This window comes from Maylandia zebra, linkage group LG8 (assembly GCF_041146795.1).
Source record: "Maylandia zebra isolate NMK-2024a linkage group LG8, Mzebra_GT3a, whole genome shotgun sequence".
Taxonomy (NCBI): Eukaryota; Metazoa; Chordata; class Actinopteri; order Cichliformes; family Cichlidae; genus Maylandia; species Maylandia zebra.
In genome coordinates, this window is record NC_135174.1 from 4,154,896 (window position 1) to 4,177,900 (window position 23,005).

The 23,005-nt window shown below is 42.6% G+C and overlaps 1 protein-coding gene across 1 annotated transcript in view; it reads left to right on the forward strand.

The window, feature by feature from the left end:
* ca10a (carbonic anhydrase Xa) overlaps nt 1-23,005 on the forward strand; it is a 339,765-nt gene that overhangs the window by 266,921 nt on the left and 49,839 nt on the right. The window lies entirely within an intron of this gene.

Consider the following 23,005-nt stretch of genomic DNA (forward strand, 5'->3'; position numbering starts at 1 on the left):
CCTATTCATCTGAAATGCCTTCCTGTTCTACTGAAATGCCTTCCTATTCAGTAGTGTGTGTGACAGCGTTTCAGTAGTGTGTGTGTGTGTGAGAGATAAAATATTAGTAGTGTGTGTGTGAGAGCGTTTCAGTAATAATGTCCCTTACGGCACCTCATAGCGCTATGCCTGCTGTGAGTTAGGTGTATTAATTTGCTTCTAAATCCAGTAGGAAGTGCACCACTACTACAACAAATAAGGTGGAGGTGAAACTCAGAAAAAACATGTAAGGAATATTATAAAATCACAAAAAACATAACAAAAGACTAAATATGCCCAAGTCGTTCCAACACACAGTATAAAGTGTCAGCCAAAAAAGATTATTTGAAAGATAATACATTGCATACTAAAGCGGAGAATAATCCGCTGTGGGCTTGTTACCCGCACGGGTTAGTTAATGGTCATGATGGGAATCCCAGATATTAAGAAAGTGCTGACATGCTTGTTTTTGTATGTTCAGAAGCATGCGTCTAGTTTTGTGTTCCATGTTGTGTGCCCCTAGTTGCGTCTCTCCCTTGTCTACCCTCTACTCTCTGTGATTTGTCTCATGAGATACCAGATGGCACTGTGGGATGGATTCCAGACTGCTTCCTTCTACCAGTTCTATGCTGTGCTGTCATCTTGCTGGCATGGCATCAGTCTTAATCAGGGGCTAGAGAGATGCTACTTTACACCTGCACTCTGTCACTAATGCAGAAAACACTAATGTTGATTCATCTGAAAAGGAGGCAATGCCCCAACCCTTTCCTCTCCTTTCTTTCTGCATTGCATGTGGAAGTTTTGTGGTATTATCTTTAATTAATATTATGTTCTATTATTATGATCAATAGTTTTTGATGACTTTTTTGTGAACTCCCTGCAGGGATGGACGTCCTCAGGGACGCCGTCTCTCTCATTGAGACACGGAGTGCAAGTGGTGCCACAGCCCAGCATCTCTGTGGAGTCGGTGCTGTTGAGACATGGGGACAAAGTGGGGCATGGAAACATTGCATACGTCTCCCGTATGAATAACGGGGTTGTTGTTTTTGTTTACAACCTAAGATCGTTCTGTTAACTTATTTAAAGTGGGATTTCAAAAAACAATGAGTTAATGAGTTTTCCCCTTGGCTGTACTGTCCACCCCAATCATTAGATGTCTCTTTCCATGTTACACATGAGGGACATTATATGGTGTATGCAAGTTCAGGTGTGATGAAATGCTTTGAGTGTGGACATGTGTGGAGAGAAGAGATCACTTGCCCCTACAGAGAGCAAGAGGCAGAAGTGGCTACAGCTGCAGCACCATCGTTGTTACTGTATGTGGAGGCAGGTAGTGCTGCCTGGCACTACTACACTGCGTCAGATTATTTATCTTTTGTGGAAAGTGTTTTCCAAAATAGAAATCAGTACTGTGTAGAAGAAATTAACTCTTTTTTGGCCTATAGTAATGGGAGATCTGCTGTTGTAACAGACTCTTTTCCTGATGTTGAGAAGCTTATTCAGTCTGTGAAGAAAATACAGAAAGTTGTTGGTCTGGATCTCCTGGATTAAAAAAAAGCAATACAGTTTAAGGACAAATATTACTAATGTAAGACAGGAGAAAGGAACGGTCAAAACTAATTTGAGGAAAAAGGGAAATCTTTAGAATAATTCCAAGTTAAGTAGACATCAGTGGGTGTTTCTAATTTTCCTTTTTTCTTGTCTCCTTTTCTTCCTTCTCTCAATATGGAAAATTTAAAGGTGGCCTTCTTTAAATGTAAATGTGGGATGGATGCACAGAAGAGAGCTTTGATTAAAGAAACACAGAAGAAGCTAGATGTAACTTTTTTACAAGAAAGCCACAGTGATAATGCTGTGGAAACAGAATGAGGGTACAGCTGCCCCGTCCAGCCTTGCATAAATAAATGCATATTTAGCCATGGAACAAATTGCTGTGCAGGGGTCGGTATCTTATTTTCGCCAACTTTATATATCCAGATTTTGGCAAGTACAGAATATATTAATGTCAGAAATTCAAGGAGTTATCATTCATTTTATTAATGTGTATTTATCAAATTATGGTCCAGAATGTAAAGTTAATTTAAAATATTGGAAGATAAACTAAGTGTTATAGATTCCAGTGAATGTTTTATTTTGGGTGGAGACTGGAACTGTTGTTTTGATTACACAGAGAACAGAACTGGCGAAGGAACACATTTCGAGTCCTCCTACAACAATGATGGACTTAATTGATGTGTTGGGAAGGAATAATCCTTTGAGTAGACAGTACACCTGGGCCAGAATAGTTGAAAGTAGATGCTATGCAGGTAGGTTAGACAGAATCTATCTTTCTGGCTCTTATAGCACTCGTGTTGTGAATTGCTACATTGTTCCTGTTGTGTTTACAGATCATCACATGGTTTTAATGGAACTGGTTATTACTTCTATGGGGAAACAGAAATCTTTAACACACTAAACTTTTATATGATTTTAACTTTTGTGACAATTTAAAAAAAAATTTAAATCAAAGAAAAACGAGTTTCAATCTCTAATTAGATGGTGAGAGGTAGGGAAAGCTCAAATTAGAAATTTCTGCCAGCAGTACACTTATAGATCTACTAGTAACATTAGGAGGGTAAATTCAGAAACTGGAACAGGAAATAACACCTGTAGAGTGTTTCCATTTGTCAGAATAATCAGAAGGATTTATTGTCTCATAAAAGAATGTAATTAAATTATCTTCTTCAGGAAAGAGTTAAAGGGGCTCTAATTCAAGCTCGTTTTACAAAGCCTAAGGATATGGATCCACCAACAACATTCTTTTTTAACTTGGAGAGGTCAGTTGCATGAAAAAAGGCAGATGGTCTGCCTTGGCCTACCAAATGACCAAGTTACAATGAATCCAGCAGAGATGAGAAAACTTGCAACAGAGTTTTATGCAAATATCTTTTTGAAAGATACATGTGATGAAGCAGTGGCAGCAGAACTTCTTCAACTCACTTCAGAGGATCAAGCGATATTCAACACAGACTTGACATTGAGGGAGCTTACAATGGCTGTTGCACAGATGGCATCTGGGAGATCCCTAGGAAAAAATGACCTACCTGGAGATTTTTTTTTAATATTTATGGAACTTACTGGGGACAGACCTTTTGTACAGACTAGGGCTGCTCAATTAATCGAATTTTAATCCCGATTACGATCTGGGCTTTCAACGATCATTAAAAATGACTGAGCCGATTATTAGCCCCTCCCTCATTTATCCGCGACACCTTAAAGGCCGGTCCGTGAAAATATTGTCGGGCATAAACCGGTCCGTGGCGCAAAAAAGGTTGGAGACCGCTGATTAAGAGGACCCGAGGGAAGCTAAGCAGAAGTTATTTGTAGAGGAGAGTGACTGCCGTTGATTGAAAAGAGAGGTAAAAAAAACTTCAGTAGTGTTGCACACTATTTTATATTATTTTTTATAGTCATTATTCAATACATTGTTATTGTTAACCCTTTACAGCCGGTCAGAGCAGCACGCTCCGTTTTGTGTAACTATTTTTAAATCCCTGTAGAACCTGAACCGTGTAAGCTAGCGCAATAATTTGTTTTGCATATGAAACCAGAGGAGTTGTACTTACATCTGATGCCATCAGCTTGTCCTCGGTCACGGTTTCCTTCCACATATAGCTTTGCAAAAATTGCATAAAAAGCGCTTGCAGGAACAAAAACATAATATTCCAGAAACACGCTTTGCCGATCCCATCAGCTGTTCGTAACACTTCCCACATTGAAACAGACCGAACTATCGCATGTCCGCCATTTCCTGTCCGAAACCGGAAGTGAAGTCATTTTCGTGGAAAATGTAGTTTTTTACTTGTAGGCCTTAAAAGCCTATACTGGTGTTTTTATAAGTCATGTTTGACTTTTCTGAATAGTTTCTGGGATGCTTAGAACTCGAATTGCACTGCTGGAAATAGTTTATTTTGATGCACATGCTGTTTTCTTTGCAAATTTGCATCATAGGATTGTTTTTTCGTTTTTCCTGCAGTATCTAAAAATTGCTGCATCTCCAAAATAAAACTATGAAGACACTCAAAATAAATTTCCTGTTGTTGTAAACTATTTTTTTGCAACTTTTTTTTATTTAAAGTTTTGAGGGATAAACCTCTTAAATTTCTCCAAGTAGAAATATATGTAAAAAAAACAAAAACGATTTTCAATTTTTTTGTAGTTTATTGCAATTAATGTAGTTACTATGGACTTAATGCATACATATTATTAAAATATGGGCTATAACAGTTGTATAGCAACTTGAAATGCTCCCACAAATGGCACTACAACGTGTAAAAAAATAATATAAGCTCTGGCGGACTTGGTTCTATAGTAGGTCTTAAAGGGTTAAATAAATATCGTCAAATAATCGAGATCTCAATTTCAGTGAAAATAATCGTGATTATCATTTTTGCCATAATCGAGCAGCCCTAGTACAGACAATAAGATTCTTTCAAAGGTGTTATCCAATAGACTGATCCAATATCCAATAGACCTTCTAGTTCCAGTAGTTCCAGTATTGTGTTCCAGGCAGATCTATGTTAGACAATGTATTTACTATGAGAGAAGTTTTTGCTATTTGTGAGACATATGACCACTGTTCTCTCTAAGATGAGCACGTGAGCAATCGTGCATTGCTGACACAGTGTCCGTGCACAGAAAATCAGCAAAATAAAATAAATACATGTATTTACTTTAATTCCAATTCAGGCTGGATGGTTTTTTTGCACACGGCGCAAATTTTCTGTGTGGGGAGACCATGTCAGCAGTGCGCGATTGCTCACGCGCTCAGCTTAGAGGGAACATTGCATATGACCTAAATGTGGGGATCATCTCTATTGATCAGGAGAAGGTTTTTGATCGTGGAGATCATACTTTTCTTTTTTTCAACTTTGCAAGCATTTGGTGTAGGAAATGTTTTTCTTTCTTGGGTAAGGTCACTCTACACTAATTGTTATCAGTTAATAGAGGTATTAGGCAGGGTTGTCCTATCTCGGGTCAGTTATATAGCTTAGCAACGGAACCTCTTATTTAGATTGAGAGCTAGATTAAAAGATTTGACATTACAAATTTGGGGTCAGAGTCCTCCAGTAGTTTTTTTTTCTGCTCATGCTGATGTTATTATTATTTTTATTAGAAATCAGCGTGATGTGTGTGAACTGAGGAAGAGCTTAGCTTTGTATGAAAAGGCTTCATCCAAAGTTAACTGGAACAAAAGTGAGGCCTTATGGTAGGTAAATGGTGTGCAGACAACATTCCAACCCTGCCAGGGAATTTATGCTGGGGAAGGAATTAAGACATTGGGAAGGGATATGCAAATGTTACTAACAAACTTATATTATTAACTAAAGTCCATCAGAACCTTAAAGAGGATTCTGGAAGAAATCTGAGAGTCATTACTTGTGTCACTGTGTTTACTAAAGACCATGTTTTAGCTGACCAGTGGCATGATGCATATTAGTATGCATATTCAGTACTTTCAGTTTCTCCAGCTTTTGATAGTTGGCATGAGGAGAGTGGACTGCTTCTTTCCCTGTGAACACCTGTGTTGGGTGTTCACAGTTTATGTAGGAAGAAGCACCTATATCAAAGTTGTGTTAAGGTGCTGAACTTGTGCTCTCTAGCTGGGGTCAGAGAGTCGAGGTGGGCACAGGATTTTGGTTTTAGACCTTACACCTGAAGGGAGATGGAGGGTCTTGTATTAGCCACCTGTTGAAAAATGTCTTGTGAGTCACAAGGCATTTTTCAATATACTTTTCATGTTCGTGCAATATACCTTTCACGTTTGAACAATATAATACCACGTTCGTACAATATAATATTTATATTGTACGAACGTGATAATTATGTATATTGTAATAACGTGATATTATATTGTTCAAACGTGAAAGGTATATTGTTTGAACAATATACTTTTCAAGTTATAACATGATATAGCTCTATTTTTCTTTTGTCTGGGTGGCAGCTCTACGCTTCCGTATCCAATGTGGCCTCACAAAATTATCACGACAACAACAACCACGAAAAGAGTTGGATGGACATTGCTGCTTAATCACAGCTGACTGGTCAATGTTTTTCATTAGTAATTTAGCAAAGTTGATGGTGTGTGTGTGTGTGTGTGTGTGTGTGTGTGTGTGTGTGTGTGTGTGTGTGAGTAAAAGACAGAGAGGGAGAGCGTTGGACAGATTTTGTATGATAAGCTTCATATTATGGACGCACAGTTTGAGCACTCAGGTTGCATCAGAGCATCAGGCCGTATAGTGTGAGACCCTGCATCGTGACTTATGAACTTCTAACCCCTGAGATTTAATTGTACAGTTTGAGCAGGAGCTGAATAACGTGACTGAAAAAAAATCGCACAGTGTTTGCCCAGCTTAATGCAGACTGTTTAAACTAAACAAGCTGCTGTTTCACATAATAAATCCTGTCAGCCGCAGTATTGCCTTCTGTTTTAACAGTTAAAGCAGTAGAGACGAGCTGTTTGCATGTGCGTGGAACTCCAGCGCCATTAACCAGGCTAGCTGTTAGCTTATAGTTCAAAATATAGCACAAACTTATAGCACAAACTTATCTCACTACAACGTAGCGCCGAAAATATGACTCGCAGCTCGAGCTCGACACAGCTGCTGTAACATAAGACTGACATCCAGCTAACCACAGCTAAAAAGATATTTAGCTTAGTCTTGATACAGCCTCTGCCACCACATTAGATCAATTGCTCTGGGCTCCTTTGATCAGCTCCATCACCTAGTGGGTGTGGGTGGTCATAGTTTGGTCCCACCTTCGCTGTTGTGATTGGTGTGGGGGTAGGGAGAGACTTAGGGCGTCGGGGGATTCCCCAGGAGCATTTTCCTTGGAGGGCTCAACCCGGGGTATCGGTCATGGCCTATTAACCCTTTAAAGCCGGTCAGAGCAGGCACGCTCTGTTTTGCGTAACTATTTTTATATTCCTGTAGAACCTGAACCACGTAAGCTAGCGCAATAATTTTTTTGCATATGAAACCGGAGAAGTTGTACTTACATCTCATGCCATCAGCTTGTGCGAGGTCACGGTTTCCTTCTACATATAGCTTTGCAAAAATTGCATAAAAAGCGCTTGCAGGAACAAAAAGATAATATTCCAGAAACACACTTTGCTGATCCGATCAGCTGTTTGTAACACTTCCTACATCGAAATAGACGACAGAGCGAACGATCTGTTGGGTCAGGTAATGTCCGCCATTACCTGACCCGAAACCGGAAGTGACGTCATTTTTGCGGAAAATGTAGTTTTTTACTTGTAGGCCTTAAGAGCCTAAAAGTCATGTTTGACTTTATGCTTTTCTGAATAGTTTCTGGGATGCTTAGAACTCAAATTGCACTGCTTTAAATAGTTTATTTTGATGCACATGCTGTTTTCTTTGCAAATTTGCATTATAGGATTGCTTTTTGTTTTTTCTGCAGTATATAAAAATTGGTGTATCTCAACAATAAAACTATGAAGACACTCAAATTTCTCTAATTAGAAATATATGTAAAAAAACAACAAAAACAATTTTCAATTTTTCTGTAGTTTATTGCACTTTTTTGCAATTTATGTGGTTACTATGAATTTAATGCATAAATATTATTAAAATCTGGGCTATAACAGTTGTATTGATGTATAGCAACTTGAAATGCTCCCAAAAATGGCACTACAGCATGTAAAAATATAAAGTAAGTTTTGGCGGTCTTGGTTCTATGGTAGGTCTTAAAGGGTTAAGGGCTCTGTTGGCTCTTAGGTGACGGTTTCCTCGTGGCTGCGTGCAGCGGGGCTAGGGGAGGGTCTGTGCTGATGGACGTGGGTTACTGACCTGGTAGCCTGGCTGCCCCAGGGTGGGTCCAGGATGGACGTGGGGTTGTGGGGGTGCTCCGTTTCTGGGCTTGGGTCCTGGTTGGTGTGTTGCTGGGGTTGTGCGCGGGTGGGTGTATGGGGGCCCAGCCCTGGCGCAGGGTGCCGCCAGTGCATCCAGCCACCTGGGGGGGCTCTTTGACTGGTGGGGGAGGTTGTTACATCTTGCAGGAGCTCGCCTCTTTTCAGGAACTCACTCTGCAGGAGGGGGAGATACAGGAGAGGTGGAGGAAGATCTCAGCCTGGGCGTCTATTGTCTCGTGTAGTCTGGAAGATGAGTGGATGACGGGGTGGGTGCAGTTTTCTCTGTGGTGGGGTCGGGTGGGCTGTTCCGGGCTCTGTGGAGCCAGGTGGCGCTGCTGTACTAGGCCCCGATCCAGATGGGCCTGGGCCCCCTTTCCCTGGCGGGTTGCAGAGGATGGGGGTGCCTACTGGGGTCAGGGAGGTCACTTGCCCCTCCCTTCCTTCCCTCCCCATCTCCAGCTGCCTCCCTTTTCCCGCTCCACCACAATAACCAGGGGTGCAGGGGGGCGTCCCCCCCCCCCTCCTCTGTCCCCTTCTGGCTGCCTCTGCCTCAATTTTCAATCAATCAATCAATCTTTATTTATAAAGCACTTTTCATACAGAGAAAATGTAGCACAAAGTGCTTTACATAGTTAAAAGCAGCCCACCCCACCCTCCAACTCACTCCCCACACTCTCAATACACATATATCCCCCCACCCACACACACATACACACACGCGCACACTTAAAGAGTAAAAATTGGGCTGGGCTCGCATGAGCCAAGTGAGGAAACACTATAACAGGGAGCCGTCTGCACCGGGAGCCGGTCACAGACCGCAGCCTCCAGGCTGGGCACACAGCAGGAGGGAGGCAAAGGAGCCCCCCAGCCAGGCTGAGAGGACCCCAGAGACCCAGCAGCCACGGTCAATAACAGCCCCGGTGCAGAGAGCGCCCTCCGAGGAAACACTGGAGATATGACGCAATACAATATATATAGGGTAAAATGATAAAATAAATAAGAACAGGATACAATATAAATATAAATAGAATAAGAAGATTAAAAAATGAATAAGAATAAAATCAAACAAATATTAGGTAAATCCTAAATTAATAATAGAATAACAGGATAGAATAAATAAGCATAGAATAAATAAACGCTAAGTAAAAGCTAAATTAAAAAGGTGGGTCTTGAGCCTGTTCTTGAAAACATGTACGTTCTCTGCGGCCCTGAGCTCCTCCGGCAGGCTGTTCCACAGACGAGGACCATACCACTGAAACGCTGCCTCTCCGTGAGTATGTGTCCTGACTTTAGGGACAATCAAAAGGCCAGTACCAGAGGACCTCAGGGTCCGCGAGGGTTCGTATGGTAAAAGCAGATCTGAGAGATAGGAAGGCCCAAGACCATTAAGACATTTAAAAACCAATAAAAGAACTTTAAAATCGATCCTGAAACACACGGGGAGCCAGTGCAGCGATTCTAAAACCGGTGTAATGTGGGCCCGCCCTCTGGTCTTCGTCAGCACACGAGCTGCCGAGTTTTGCAAGAGTTGTAAAGTTGAAATATTCTTCTTAGGAAGACCAGAGAGCAGGGCATTACAGTAATCAATGCGACTGGTAATAAAAGCATGCATCAGCATCTCCGTGTTGGCCCGAGAGAGAATAGGGCGGACTCTGGCTATATTTTTTAGATGATAAAATCCAATTTTAGTTACATGTTTAATATGTGGGATAAAACCAAGCTCAGAGTCAAAAATAACACCCAGGTTTTTCACTTGTAGCGAAGGACATAGTGAAAATGCCTCTAATTTAGACAAGAGTTTCTCTCTCTGAGCCTCAGGACCGACAATTAAAACTTCAGTTTTGTCCTGGTTAAGTTGTAAAAAGTTTTCTGCCATCCAAGATCTTATATCCAAGATACAGTTAAAAAGGGCATCCATTGGTCTGGTGTCATCAGGAGACACGGAGATGTACAGCTGCGTGTCATCAGCGTAACTGTGGAAGTTCACTCCATGCCTCCTGATGACACCGCCGAGAGGGAGCATATACAAATTAAAAAGTACAGGGCCTAGAACCGACCCTTGAGGCACACCACATGTCATTTTATGGATCTTAGAGGAGCATGTATCCATACTCACCATAAAAGTTCTGTCAGAGAGATAGGAAGTGAACCAGCTGTGTACAGCACCAGAGAGGCCCACCATGTGTTTCAGTCTGTTTAAAAGAATAGCGTGGTCTACTGTATCAAAGGCTGCGCTTAGATCCAGTAGCACCAGGACTGAGAGCTTTTGGGAGTCCCAGTTACATCTAAGATTTTATCCCACAACTTAGACATTCACATTACTCACACTCTCATAACACATACACATAGGATCTTGGGGGTGGGCACGATACACGGAGTCCAAATTACCATCAGGGTGTACACCTCACCCCTTGCGTCGTTGCCCACCTCTCAATTTTAAATACACGTAGACATTGAGGGCTAGCAGGAGGGGCTATGCGCTTACCTGCTGCTCTCTGGCAGGTAGCTCCATGCCCTCCTGGGTTTTAAATGCACCTTAGAACACACATGCATCAACACTACATATGAGCGGGTGGAGGGAGGTTTGGAGTCTTCTCTCACCCCCGTTCTCTGCGGCCTGCTGGAGCGGGGGGGCTAGGAGGAGGAGTTGGCTGTCCGACTGGAGTCTGGAATGTGGGGCCTCCCTGCTGCTGCGGAGTCGGGGCGGTCTGCATCTCCCCACCGCAGGGAAAAGGGTAACACTAGTTTGGTGGTGCAGTTTCCCCCTCCAGGGGCAAGGGTACCTAGACCCGGGGCTTAGAGTACGCTTGGAGAGTGTGATCGTGTGTACAGCGTCTCTTTATGTCTGTCTCCACGTTGGGTGAGTGTTGAGTAATTGCATATGAGAGCATGAGGGTGGGAATGGATGTTTGTATCTGTGTGTGCCTGTACGTCTGTGTCCATATGTCAGGTCAGGTATCAGACGCCACCTCTCTGGGGACTCTCCCCCCACCACTTCCCCTGCCAGTGGCAGACGCCTTCAGACATCGGTGCGTTGGTGGGTCTTTGTGTCCGGGGATGGACGTCCAGGTACACACCGGCTCACTCTTTGGTGGCTGCTTATCGGGGCCTGGAGCCTGGGGCTCGCTCGGGCCATTTCGGGGGTGGAGTGCCCCCGGCCTCTCGGCCTGGGGCTCGGTCACTTTGGCACAGCTGGCTGCCGGCGAAGCTCCCGGGCATGTCACTGCAACCCCCCCCCCCCCGGCTTCTGCTCCGCGGCTGCTGAGTGAACCCTCATCTGGGACTCTCCTCAGCTCTTTCTGGGACAGTGGCGCGGCTGCCCCTCTGTTGGTCTTCCTTGGTCTCTTGTGTTCTGGGGGCCTCTGGATGTCTGGAGTTTTGATCTCCACCATACCTGCTTCATGCCCTGGTGGACGGGGCTGTGGCTCCCCACAGATCATTACATGTAGGAACCTTTTAAAAACAAGCGCGTTCATGCTCACAGGTGTACACAAAGTGCCAAAAAGTGCTTCTTTTCCACCCTTCCACACTCAGCTTTATCACCAGTGTGAATTTACAATGATTAGCCAAGGTGCACTTCAGATGTCTCTGCATGTGGCTGTGAATGCACCAGAAATAAGATTAAGTAAAAAATTGAGACAGATTTGGACAGAAAATTAAAATCTGAAGCTAATTACTCATTAAAAAGAAAAAAGAAAAATTAATAAATAAAAAGATATTTAGAGAAAACTTACCGTTTCCTCAGGTTACACAAGTTGAGTTGTGTCACGGTGAAAAGTTGGTTTGTTTTGGCTCTCACTGAAGACACCGACACTGAAGACATAGCTATTCTTTTGTACTGCTTTTAAGCGAAACATTCTTTGTATGTGAGGAAAATGCTGTTCATCCTCTTCAGCTCTAGCGTAGACTCTGCCATGTTTTCATGTTTCTTCTTTCCGTGTGTCCGCTACTTTGAAACGCTTGGGCTGCTCTGCCCGCCACAGTTTCAAACTGGTCATGTGACTGCATGGCCACATCTCATTGGTAAAAAAGTACCGGAAACTCCACTGGCGGCATGCTATCTAATGTGTTAAACTATTTTTTTTTAAAGTAACGAGTCGAATTTTGCAAATGTAGCGGAGTAAAAGTACAGTTTCTTCTTCATAAATGTACTCAAGTAAAAGTAAAAAGTATCGTGCAAAAAAGGTACTTTAAAAGTACAGTTTTTTTCAAAAACTTACTCAAGTAAATGTAATGGAGTAAATGTAATTCGTTACTACCCACCTCTGCTTGTGACTGATTGATAGCTACAAACAGTCACAAAGCTAATTTTGACCCATTGTTAGGGGAGGATGTACATTTTGTGAACACCAGGAGTCACTGGAAGTTTGTGTCCTTTTTAAAGTTAAAAATCCTGTTTAGGTTTTTGCAGGACTGGGTGGAAGCCCTCGGTGAGCAATTTTCTACAGCTGTTTTTGTTTTTGGTCTTAGGTACAGAGCTATAAAAATAAAGGCTCGTGCCCTAATCAGTTTTCTTCTTGGCATGGCAAAGTTAGTAATTTGGATAACAAAAAAATACATATATTTGGACAGGGTTGGACTGATGTGGTACTTAGTTTTAAGGGGTTGGTTGCATCAAGAATGAAAGTGGAGCATGGTTTTTATAGTGTTACTTGCATTACTATTACTATTCGTTCTATGTTTTGACAAGTTCACATGGATTTAAGTGTGTGTGAATTGTTATATGAATAAAAGTGGATGTTAAAGGTCTTTCTTTCTTTCTTTTTCCACTCTCTGAGAAATAAAAAATAACATCCAAAAGGCAGTGGGAACAGAGTCTAAGTAGAAGAATGACAGCCAGACTCTTTAAAGGGTGATAGTCCTATATTTCTTACCACATTTGTTACACATGAAGGTTAAATGACAACATTTGACTTTTGTTTTATGTGGTTTCCATTTATTTTTAAAACATTGCACGTTTTATGGGAAGCACTTCCATTTATGCAAATCAGCAGCTAAATTTTCTTTCTTAAAAAGGCTTGGCACCATCTGTTGAAGTGTCTCAGAAGACTTTTACTGATGTTTAGAACTTTTTAAATTGAAAGGACTTCTTTCACTAGTGAGTTCAGCAGGTTCCTAAAGTATTTCTGAAAATATTTTTTAACTCGGTATCAGACCTATCACCTTTTTCAAACATTACTAAAAACTCAAATGCAGATTCAGTCTGCTGGCAAGAAACTACCTGTTATTATGTTAGGCTGTACTGGTTCCATAACTCTTCTTCTGAGCACAAAAGCCCATCAATAGCATAAAATATTTATTGCTGTAGCTGTCTCCCATCAAAGCTATTGGCTGCTTTTTTCCGTTCTTGCCCCGAGGTAAGTGCTAGAATGTCAGAAAAGTGGAAAAGAAGGAAAACTCTATTATTTTTATTCGCCCTCTCAATATTTGTACACTTCATATGCGTATATGACCTTGGCAGAGAACTTTCAGATTCAGGAACAAGCTGAACTTTCTTGTACCTTTATTGAATTCCAAAACAGAGTCCTTGTCCAGTGTTTTCATTGCAATCAACTGCTAAAGCAGTGAAGCTATGACATTATGCCCAGCTTTTTTCATCTTCCCCCTTTTCTGCCTTATCAGCTGTTATCTGATTTCCAGCATTGGTTGCAGGCAAGCTAATCTGGCCAGCCAGCTCCATGCTGAAAGCTAGAGACGTGGCTTGAATAACCAGAGAGTAATAAGCTTGGGAGGAAAGTTAGACCCAGCAAAGGACTTAAGTAACAGAGGATTGAATCTGGTCACTCGTCATTTAGCAATTAGAATCATAAATGTGGACACCTACGGACCATGCATTATGTCTGGCTTTTGAGGATCTTTTGGTCTACTCCACTTTATCAGTCAGGTCCTATTTAAGTGATTTCTTCATTGAGAACAGTTGTAACAGTAATCAGGCCACTGTGTGGCTAGAGAAATTTGAACTCCGCTTTCCAAAGATGTAACACACCACAGTTAATTTATGTTATAAAAATAAATTATAACATAATTTATGTAATAAATTAACGTCCCCCTTAATAATAAACACCTTCATATAGAAACTGCATTTTGTGTTTACTTATGTTATCTTTGTCTAATATTTGAATTTGATTGATGATCTGAAACGTTTAAGTGTGACAAACATATAAAAAAGAAAATGGGAAGGGGCCAAACACTTTTTCACACCAGTGTATGCTATGGTTAGACCTTGGTGTAGCTGTGTGGGCTAGTCCAACCGGTATGGGGGGAGTTAAGCTCTTCTGGTGTTCAGCCACTATGTTTATTGTGTGCTGGAGTACGCATTAAAAAGTTTACAGCAGAATAACATCTGGACTGATCATTGGCTCGTCGCACCACACGAGAATGCTACATGGTGTCAGAAGATGGCACGGACTATATTTATATCCCTCTCCGGATACCGCATTGCTTATCCTGCACTGTTTTGGACTAGCCGCTAAAGAAATAAAATTTATAAAAAGAAGTCTCCCCATCATGGCGGACAGATTTCGCAAACCTGACCCTCTGGTTTTTGATGAGAACATTGCTGAGAATTGGCGTGTTTTTGAATGGGAATATGATATTTTCATCGCCACTGCCCACTCTGACAAGCCGGCGAAGACGAGGGCTTACATTCTCCTGAATATTCTGGACCAGATGCCGTTGAACGAGAATGCTCAGTTGTTTATGTTCCTGCCGTTCGCGTAGCTGGTGCAGATGAAGAGATACTCACTGCTGCTGAGTCGAGAGAGGATCTGGAATGTTTGAAGGCAAAGTTTTGTGAAATCTGCAATCCACAGCACAACAGGATGATGGAAAGACACAAGTTCTACACCAGAAATCAGAAGCCAGGTGAGACACTTGAATCATTCATCAGTGATTTGAAGATCAAGGCTAAATATTGTCACTTTGGGGACCTCACTGATGAACTTCTCAGTGATTGTATTGTCTGTGGTGTCATTAGCGACATGTTAAGAAAGGCTCTGTTAAGAGACAGCAAGCTGACACTTGCTAAAGCGATCTCTGTGTGTCGAATACACTATGACTGAAAAAAATAGCAATACACTAGCGACACAAGCTACCAGTGTCAACACAGTAAAGCCCATTCTGAACAGCAAGCACAAGCCTAAGCCCCTTTCATTCCCACAGACTGTCACAAATTAACAGCAAGTGAGCTGCCACTTCAAGATGAAACATTTTACGTGGATGGCATAGAAATTGACAGCCAGATCGATTGCATCCACGCTAAAGCCAATAAGAAAGACGAGGGATTTGTCACAATACACATAAATGGCGAGCCCACTGAGATGAAAGTAGATACAGGGGTGAAATACAATGTCATGTCACTTTCAAAACAGTGAATGGCAGAAGACACACTGTCAACAAGAGAATCCTGTGAGCCTTGTTGCCTATTGAGGCACGAGAATTCAGACCACTGGCACTGTTACACTACCTTGTTGCTTAAAGGAGCAGTGTCACACATTGCCTTTCTTTTTGGTGGACAGAGAAGTACAACCACTGCTAGGATTTCAAACATCCATGGATATGGGCATTGTAAAAATGAGCCCTGAGGTCCACCAGGGCAGCACAGAAAGAAGCATAGATTTCAGCTCCCACATACTCACACAGTACCAAGACCTGTTCGGTGATGAACTGGGGGAACTTCCAGTCACATACTCAATGATGCTAGACCCTGATGTACAGCCTGTGTTCCCTTCAGCTCACCGCATCCCTGTCGCGATGCAAGAAAGAGTCAAAGCAGAATTTGAACGCATGCAACGCATCGGCGTTGTAACACCAGTCACTGAGCCTACTGACTGGGTGTCCTCAATGGTGGCAGCACACAAGAAAGACAAGTGTGAGATCAGACTGTGCATAAATCCAAAAGACCTCAACACAGCACTGAAAAGACCTCACCACTCAAACCACAGCGTTGAAGTGGCAGCACAGATGTCAGGAGCAACAGTGTTCTCTGTGCTAGATGCAAAAAACTTGTTCTGGCAAATACGCCTCGACGAGAAGTCCTCAATGCTGATGACATTTGGCACTCCATTTGGGCAACACAGGTTTCTAGGGATACCCTTTGGCATCAGCTCTGCAAGTCAGCTCTGTTTGCCGGTTACCCATGCTCTGTCATCGTGGATGACATCATTTGAGGAAATGGGGTGGTCTAACATGACGCCAACCTGAAAAAAGTGCTGACATGTACACGGGAGATCAAGCTCAGGCTAAACCCTGACAAGTGCAAATTTCACCTACACCAAGTGTCATATGTGGGCCACATCTTCACAAAGGACGGCCTAAAAGCAGACCCCTCCAAAACCATGGCAATAGGAGCAATGCCAGTGCCCACAGATGTCACGTCACTACAGCGCTTCCTCGTTATGGTCAGTTACATACCGAACCTTAGTGAAATCACTGCACCTCTAAGGAAACTGACCCACAAAGAGCCACCTCAGATCATGCCTCTCCAGCCCACCAGTATTGGCATATTATAACGTCAAGGAGACAGTTACACTGACATGTGATGCATCATGCTATAGACTAGGCGGTGCATGTTTGCAAAATGGCAGACTGGTGGCCTTCGCATCGCGTGCTCTCATGGACACAGAGACGCAATATGCCCAGATAGAGAAGGAGCTCCTCGCCGTGGTGTTCGCCTGCACGAAGTTCGAAGATTATGTTTATGGCAAAGCAACAGTCGTCAAAACTGACCGCCAACCCCTGGTGACCATAATGAAAAAGCCCATCCATGTCGCCCCTGCCTGGCTCCAGAGGATATTACTTGCCTGGAGGAGCTAAGACAGCACATAGCCCGAGATGATGTGCTACAAGCCCTCAGCACAGTCATCCAGCGAGGATGGCCCATCAGAGAGAGCCAAGTACAGCCCGCTCTAGCCCTGTTTTCTCCATACAGAGATACAATACAATACAATACAATACAATACAAATTTATTTGTATAGCACATTTAAAACCAGAGGTAGCTAAAGTGCTTCACATAAACCAATAAAACAGTAGTAAAATACAAATGCAGAGAAGCTAGCAGATGGCAGGCATTGATTAACCAAGCATACAAGTACGCAGATAAGTAAGCAAGACTTAACAATAAAACAATATAAGCAAAAGAGAGGAAAGTGGAGGGCAAGAAAGAACACTTAAAAGGCCTGCTGTAGGACCCAGCGTTCTACTGGGAGTATGCACACTAAGGAGATCAATAAGGTAGCTGGGTGCAATGTTATTTATGATTTTATAAGCAGTAGGATTTTAAAATCAATGCAGTGTTTAATTAGGAGCCAGTGAAGGCCAGTGAGAATTGGGGTGATAGACTCAAACCCTACGAGTACCAGTTAGAAGGCGAGCCGCGGTGTTTTGGACGAGTTGCAATCTACGAAGAAGGGCAGAATGAAGCCCAGTGTATAGGGAGTTGCAATAGTCTAACCTGGATGTGACAAAGGCATGGATAAGCTTTTCTAGATCCTCACGTGGTAAGTATGGCATAGCCTTAGAAATTAATCCAAGTTGATGGAAACAAGATTCAATAACAGAGGTCACATGCTTGTCAAGCTTAAAAGAGACGTCCAGGTAAACAACATATTACTTGCGGAATCAGAAAAATAATCAGCAAAGGTCCCGAGGACAGCAGTTAGATGGGCTCTAGGGGTATGACTATCAAATATTACAATTTCCGTTTTCTTGTCAATAAGGATAAGAGAATTGCTCAGCAGCCAGTCTTTAACTTCACTTATACAATCGAAGAAGCGAAGCATCGATGAAGTTTCATCCTTGGTCAATTCAAAATAAATTTGAATGTCATCCGCGTAGCAATGATAAGAGAGTTTGTAATTTTCAATAGTACGACCAATGGGTAACATATGTAGAGAAAACAGCATAGGACACAGCACAGACCCCTGAGGGACACCACAGGTAACGGGGGCAATGGAAGAGGAGTAGGTACCCATCGTGACAGAGGACCTCTCCGATAAGTAGGATTTAAACCAACTAAGACCCATACCCATAATGCCAACCAGATGTTCAAGCTTCATTAAGAGGATATTATGGTCACGAGATCAAAAGCAGAAGACAGGTCCAACAAAACTAAGACAGCGGGGTGCCCAGAGTCAGTAATTAAAAGAAGATCATTGAAGACCCTCAAGAGAGCCGTTTCCATGCTATGGCGCAGTCTAAACCCAGATTGAAATTTATCCCAGATGTTATTCTCATTCAGATAGGTCTGATGCTGTGATAGGACAATCTTCTTGAGGATTTTTGACAGGAACGGAAGTTGCGAGATAGGTCTGTAATTAGCGAGATTTGAGTGATCTAGGGAACGCTTTTTAAGAAGAGGTTTCACTACGGCATGTTTAAAGGCAGTCGGAACACAACCCACTGACAAAGAAAGATTGATCAGTGATAATATACAAGGCCCAATTACATTAAATGCAGAATTTAAGTTTTTTTTAGACGATCAATGATTCCCTTAAGGACAGGAAGTGACACTGGTTTAAACTGAGCAAGTGTCATAGAGCAGCGTAAAGCGGGGCCTTGGGACACCCCGAGGCTTTTAAGGCTCTTAAGGTGGAGATTTTATCAGTGGTAATTTAAGAACTGCTCACAAAGAGCTGAAGAAGCCAGCCACGATGCTTCAGGATAAGGGTTAACCAAGGAGTTAAAAATATTGAATAAAACGCGTGCATTATGACTATTATTCGTAACAATGGCTGACAGAACAGCCGCTTTAGCCATCTTAGCAGATTTCTGGAATTCCAAGCGCGTCCTGCGTAAAATGTCAAGGGACACCTGGAGCCTATCCTTTTTCCACCGCCTCTCAGCTTGACAGCAGGTACGGCGTAGAGCACGTGTAGAGTAATTTAACCAAGGTCGGGAACAGCTTCTAGGACATTTCACTTTTATAGGGGCCACAGTCCAGTAAGGAGGTGCATATAGCAAGTAGGGAGTTGGCAAAGTCATCAAATAAAGACTGTGTGATGCCAGCCGTATCAGGGAGCACAGATTCAGAGAAAAACGCAGAAAATTCAGCCACAGTCCCAGAATCAATGAAACGGCCAAGGCGTCGAGGGCCCCCAAGGTTCAGATCAGTTTCGCATAGATCAGCATCAAAAAGGACTGGAAATTGGTCAGAAATCCCAGTGTTGCTAGTGTCCCTGACACAAAGGTCCAATTCATGAGAGAAAACCAAATCAAGCGTGTGACCTTTAGAGTGGGTTGGAGTATTTACCCACTGAGTGATGTTACGAAATCAGTTTCACCCGGTTCTTTTTATTCCTCGAAGCATCCAGAGACGGCACCGAAACTCAGTAGTCATTTCACAAAACCTTTATTCATCTTCATTTAAGCATGCATCTTCTAGAAGGGGAGATGTGCAAGGCCGGTGTTCCTCTGCAGAATCTTCCACCTCTTTGTAAGTTACAGCCAGCTTTATAGAAGTGACCCCATCATAAAACCCCCATGGTGTGCTGCAAACTCTGTGTGTCTGTGTGTATATGCACGAGCACGTGAGTGCCTGTGTGTAGGCGTACCCGTGTGTCTATGTGAGTGCACGTGAGTGACTGTGTGCGCGTACTAGAGATGGACCGATCCGATATTACGTATCGGTATCGGTCCGATACTGACCTAAATTACTGGATCGGATATCGGAGAAAAATAAAAAATGTAATCCGATCCATTAAATATCACGAAAGCACCTCACAAAACTTGCAACACGCCGTAACTCACCTCAGAACGACGTTAGCACGTCAGAGCAGTAGGCATCACGTGATAGAGCGGCTGTGGCATGCGGGACCTGTCGGTGGTCTGGATAGCATTTGGAGCTTTGCTAGCAACCCGGCATTTCATCTCCGACAAAGTTATCCCGAGAGAAGTAAAGCAAGTGTGTAAGTCCATCTCTGAATGTTTGTAAAGCATTCCTGCGTTAAGCTTAACAAACGACTGCCTCTCCGGCTGCTACTTCAATCATGAAACTGCTTAACGATCAGCTGATCGGCTTTTCTGTCGCGAGTCCGTGTCTCTAGTTTGCTTTTGGCCCATTTTGCACCAGAAAGAGGAAACCAGCGGCTGAACAACAGCAGCACGTTTAAGCTTGATCAGCTGTTGTTAGAATTTATTTAATAATATTACTTTCTACTCGAGGATCTTTTTCTATGTAGCTGACGGCTGGTAACTGTGCAGGGGCGGATCTAGCAAAGTTTAGCCAGGGGGGCCGATAGGGCATTAACAGGGAAAAGGGGGCACAAAGACATACTTTTCTTTCTTATTCTCATTTAAAATGTCTAGCTTTTAATAAATAATTATCTGACACCCAAAGTTTTAATTTGATGTAAAATGAATAGAAGTCAATTACTGTATATAGTAACTATTAAGTCTAATATATATATATATATATATATATATATATATATATATATATATATACCCTAGTAAGCTATAGTACTTTTTCCTTTGGGAAGGTACCATCTGTGCAGTCTGCAATTTTGTTGAAGAAAGATGTTGAATCTATTTAATATTTCTTGAAAAATAATTGATTTCTGTGCATTTTTTTTTACACTGCATCAAATTAAGGTTGATTACGTCGATTAAGCATCATGAGGTAGAGCGTGAGGGGTGGTTCCCTATTTTTTATTTATTTATTTTTGTTGTTGCTAGGAGTTGGAACCCTATTAGTTAGGTTGCTTAATATTTATGCTAAGTACTCTTTCAAATACCAGAATAGGGAGGATGGTGTAGGTTTAAGTTTATTAGATTGATCAGTATTGCTGAACTATGAAATATTTTTTTTTTGCATACAGGTATAACAGAATAGCTTTAGTGTAGTTGTTGTTTTAAACTTGAGTATGAACTTATACAAAATGCAGCAAGATATAAAAAACAGTTTTGTTGATTAAAAAACACTATATCGGATTCATATCGGTATCGGCAGATATCCAAATTTATGATATCGGTATCGGTATCGGACATAAAAAAGTGGTATCGTGCCATCTCTAGCGCGTACCCGTGTGTCTATGTGAGTGCACGTGAGTGACTGTGCATGTAGGTGTGGGTGTGTCGTAACAGTTAAAGCACTGTGTGTGTCTCTGTATACCTGACTTCCTGGGGGTCATAAAAGTAATCTCCTCACCTGAGCTAAACCAAATTCCTCTACACAACATAGAAAACAGAGTTAACATATTACAAACACTGAGACCCACACCCATGTCTCGCCTGGGGAATTTCCACTCAACATTAACTTCTCTTTGTCTTACTTTCGCAGTTCAAAGTGGGGGAGGACCTCCTAGAAATCTACTCCTAAATTCATGACACACTCAGGCCTTTATTGCATCCAGGGCAGTGTCAGTGTCTCCACAATAATTCTACATCCTACCTAACACATTTTTAAACTCTCAAATAAGCTATGCATATCTTCAGTGAGGATAAAAGAATCAGCTAAAACAAGAAAGTCTTTAGCAAGCCTATCGTCTTTACAACAGATATGAATGTTAAAATCACCAGCAATAAGAAGACGGTCATAATTTAAGCAAATAGATCCTAAGAAGTCAGCAAAATCATTGATAAAAGTCTTGTTGTATTTCGGAGGACGGTAGCCAGGGGGGGACCAGCAAGTTCCAATAATTGTGCTTCAAAGCTAACAAACATAGGTGGGGCCAGCTGCCGTATCCGGAATTTATTCCTTAAGACCACCGCAAGTCCTCCACCCCGATCTGAAAGTCTCGGTGAGCTGAAAAAAGCACAGTCCGGGGGAAGGAGCTCAGAAAAGGGAAAGGACTCACCAGGACGAATCCAGGTTTCCGTCAGGAGCAGTAAATCCAGACCTGTAGTGGTAAAAAAGTCATTCATGATAAAAGTCTTGTTCATCAACGACCTAACATTTAATAATGCCATCCAGGCCGAAGACGCCAGGTCGAGGTTAGAGGCACATCTCAGGGGCGCAGGTTGCCATAACGCACGCCACCTCCGGTAGCCTTAAGCCAACTCCAAGCTGGCAAGCAGGTCACCGGAAGGGCTGGGTATGCTTGACTTTCAGCAGGGCAAATCCATTGATGATTGAGCAGTCTAAAAGTGAACTGCTCCTGGGAAGCGGAGGAAGGACGAAAGGTTCTGACGGTGAAGTCGAAGCCAGGCTCGACCCGTGCTTTAAGATGAGCCTTTATCCATACACGGACACCGCTGTGTTTGCCCCGCTTCCTACGGCGTCTACGCTGAAAATGAGGCAGAGGTAGGCAGCATGAACCAGAGAGAGAATCCGTCTTTGTTGAGATGGCATCACTGACCCTCCAACACGGTTCTGGCCTGTAGGGGTCCGGCCCATAAGTATGAAGTGGGCGAAGACTTAAAAGAGTAAGCCGGTCATAGGTAATCAAAGCAAAGCCACCAGAATAGCATATGAGCAAAAGGACGAAAAACAACAGAAGACGAGGACGTAGACAGAGACGGAGACGGCAAGCTGAGCACACTGGCGCCAGCTAACAATTTTATGATAGTGCAGTGACAGTAGGGATGGGAATCATTTAGGTTTTGTCCGATACTGGTGCCAAACCAGTACTTTTGAAAAGTACTGTGTTTAAACGGTGTTTAAACGTGTTAAAGTGTAACGTGTAAACGTGTTAACGTGTTAAAGTGTTTAAACGGTGCTCGGACGGTGCTCGGACCGGTGCTTAAGGAATGGAGAACACAAACTTTGTCCAAAAACCTCTTATGTTTTTATTTTTAGCAGTCTCTTTTCTGTTGATACAACATACCTCCTTTGGTTGGAACCGGTGCTTAAACAATAGAAAACACAAACTTTGTGTATCACTCAAACAAGAAGACAGCCGCATGTAACTATGACGGTGTTTGCTAGTTCACCTTACGTGCATTAATTTAATAACGTGGTTAGCCTACTCAATGTAAATTACACACGAACAACATTAAGCTACTCACTCAGAGAAGAACGGCTGCTGCTGCCATCATCATCCGTCATCATTTCTGCTACACTGGCAGGGCTAGGGGCCAGGACTCTACTCTTCGGGTTTTTGGGGGATTTTGCTGACTCCGGGTCCGATAACAGGCAC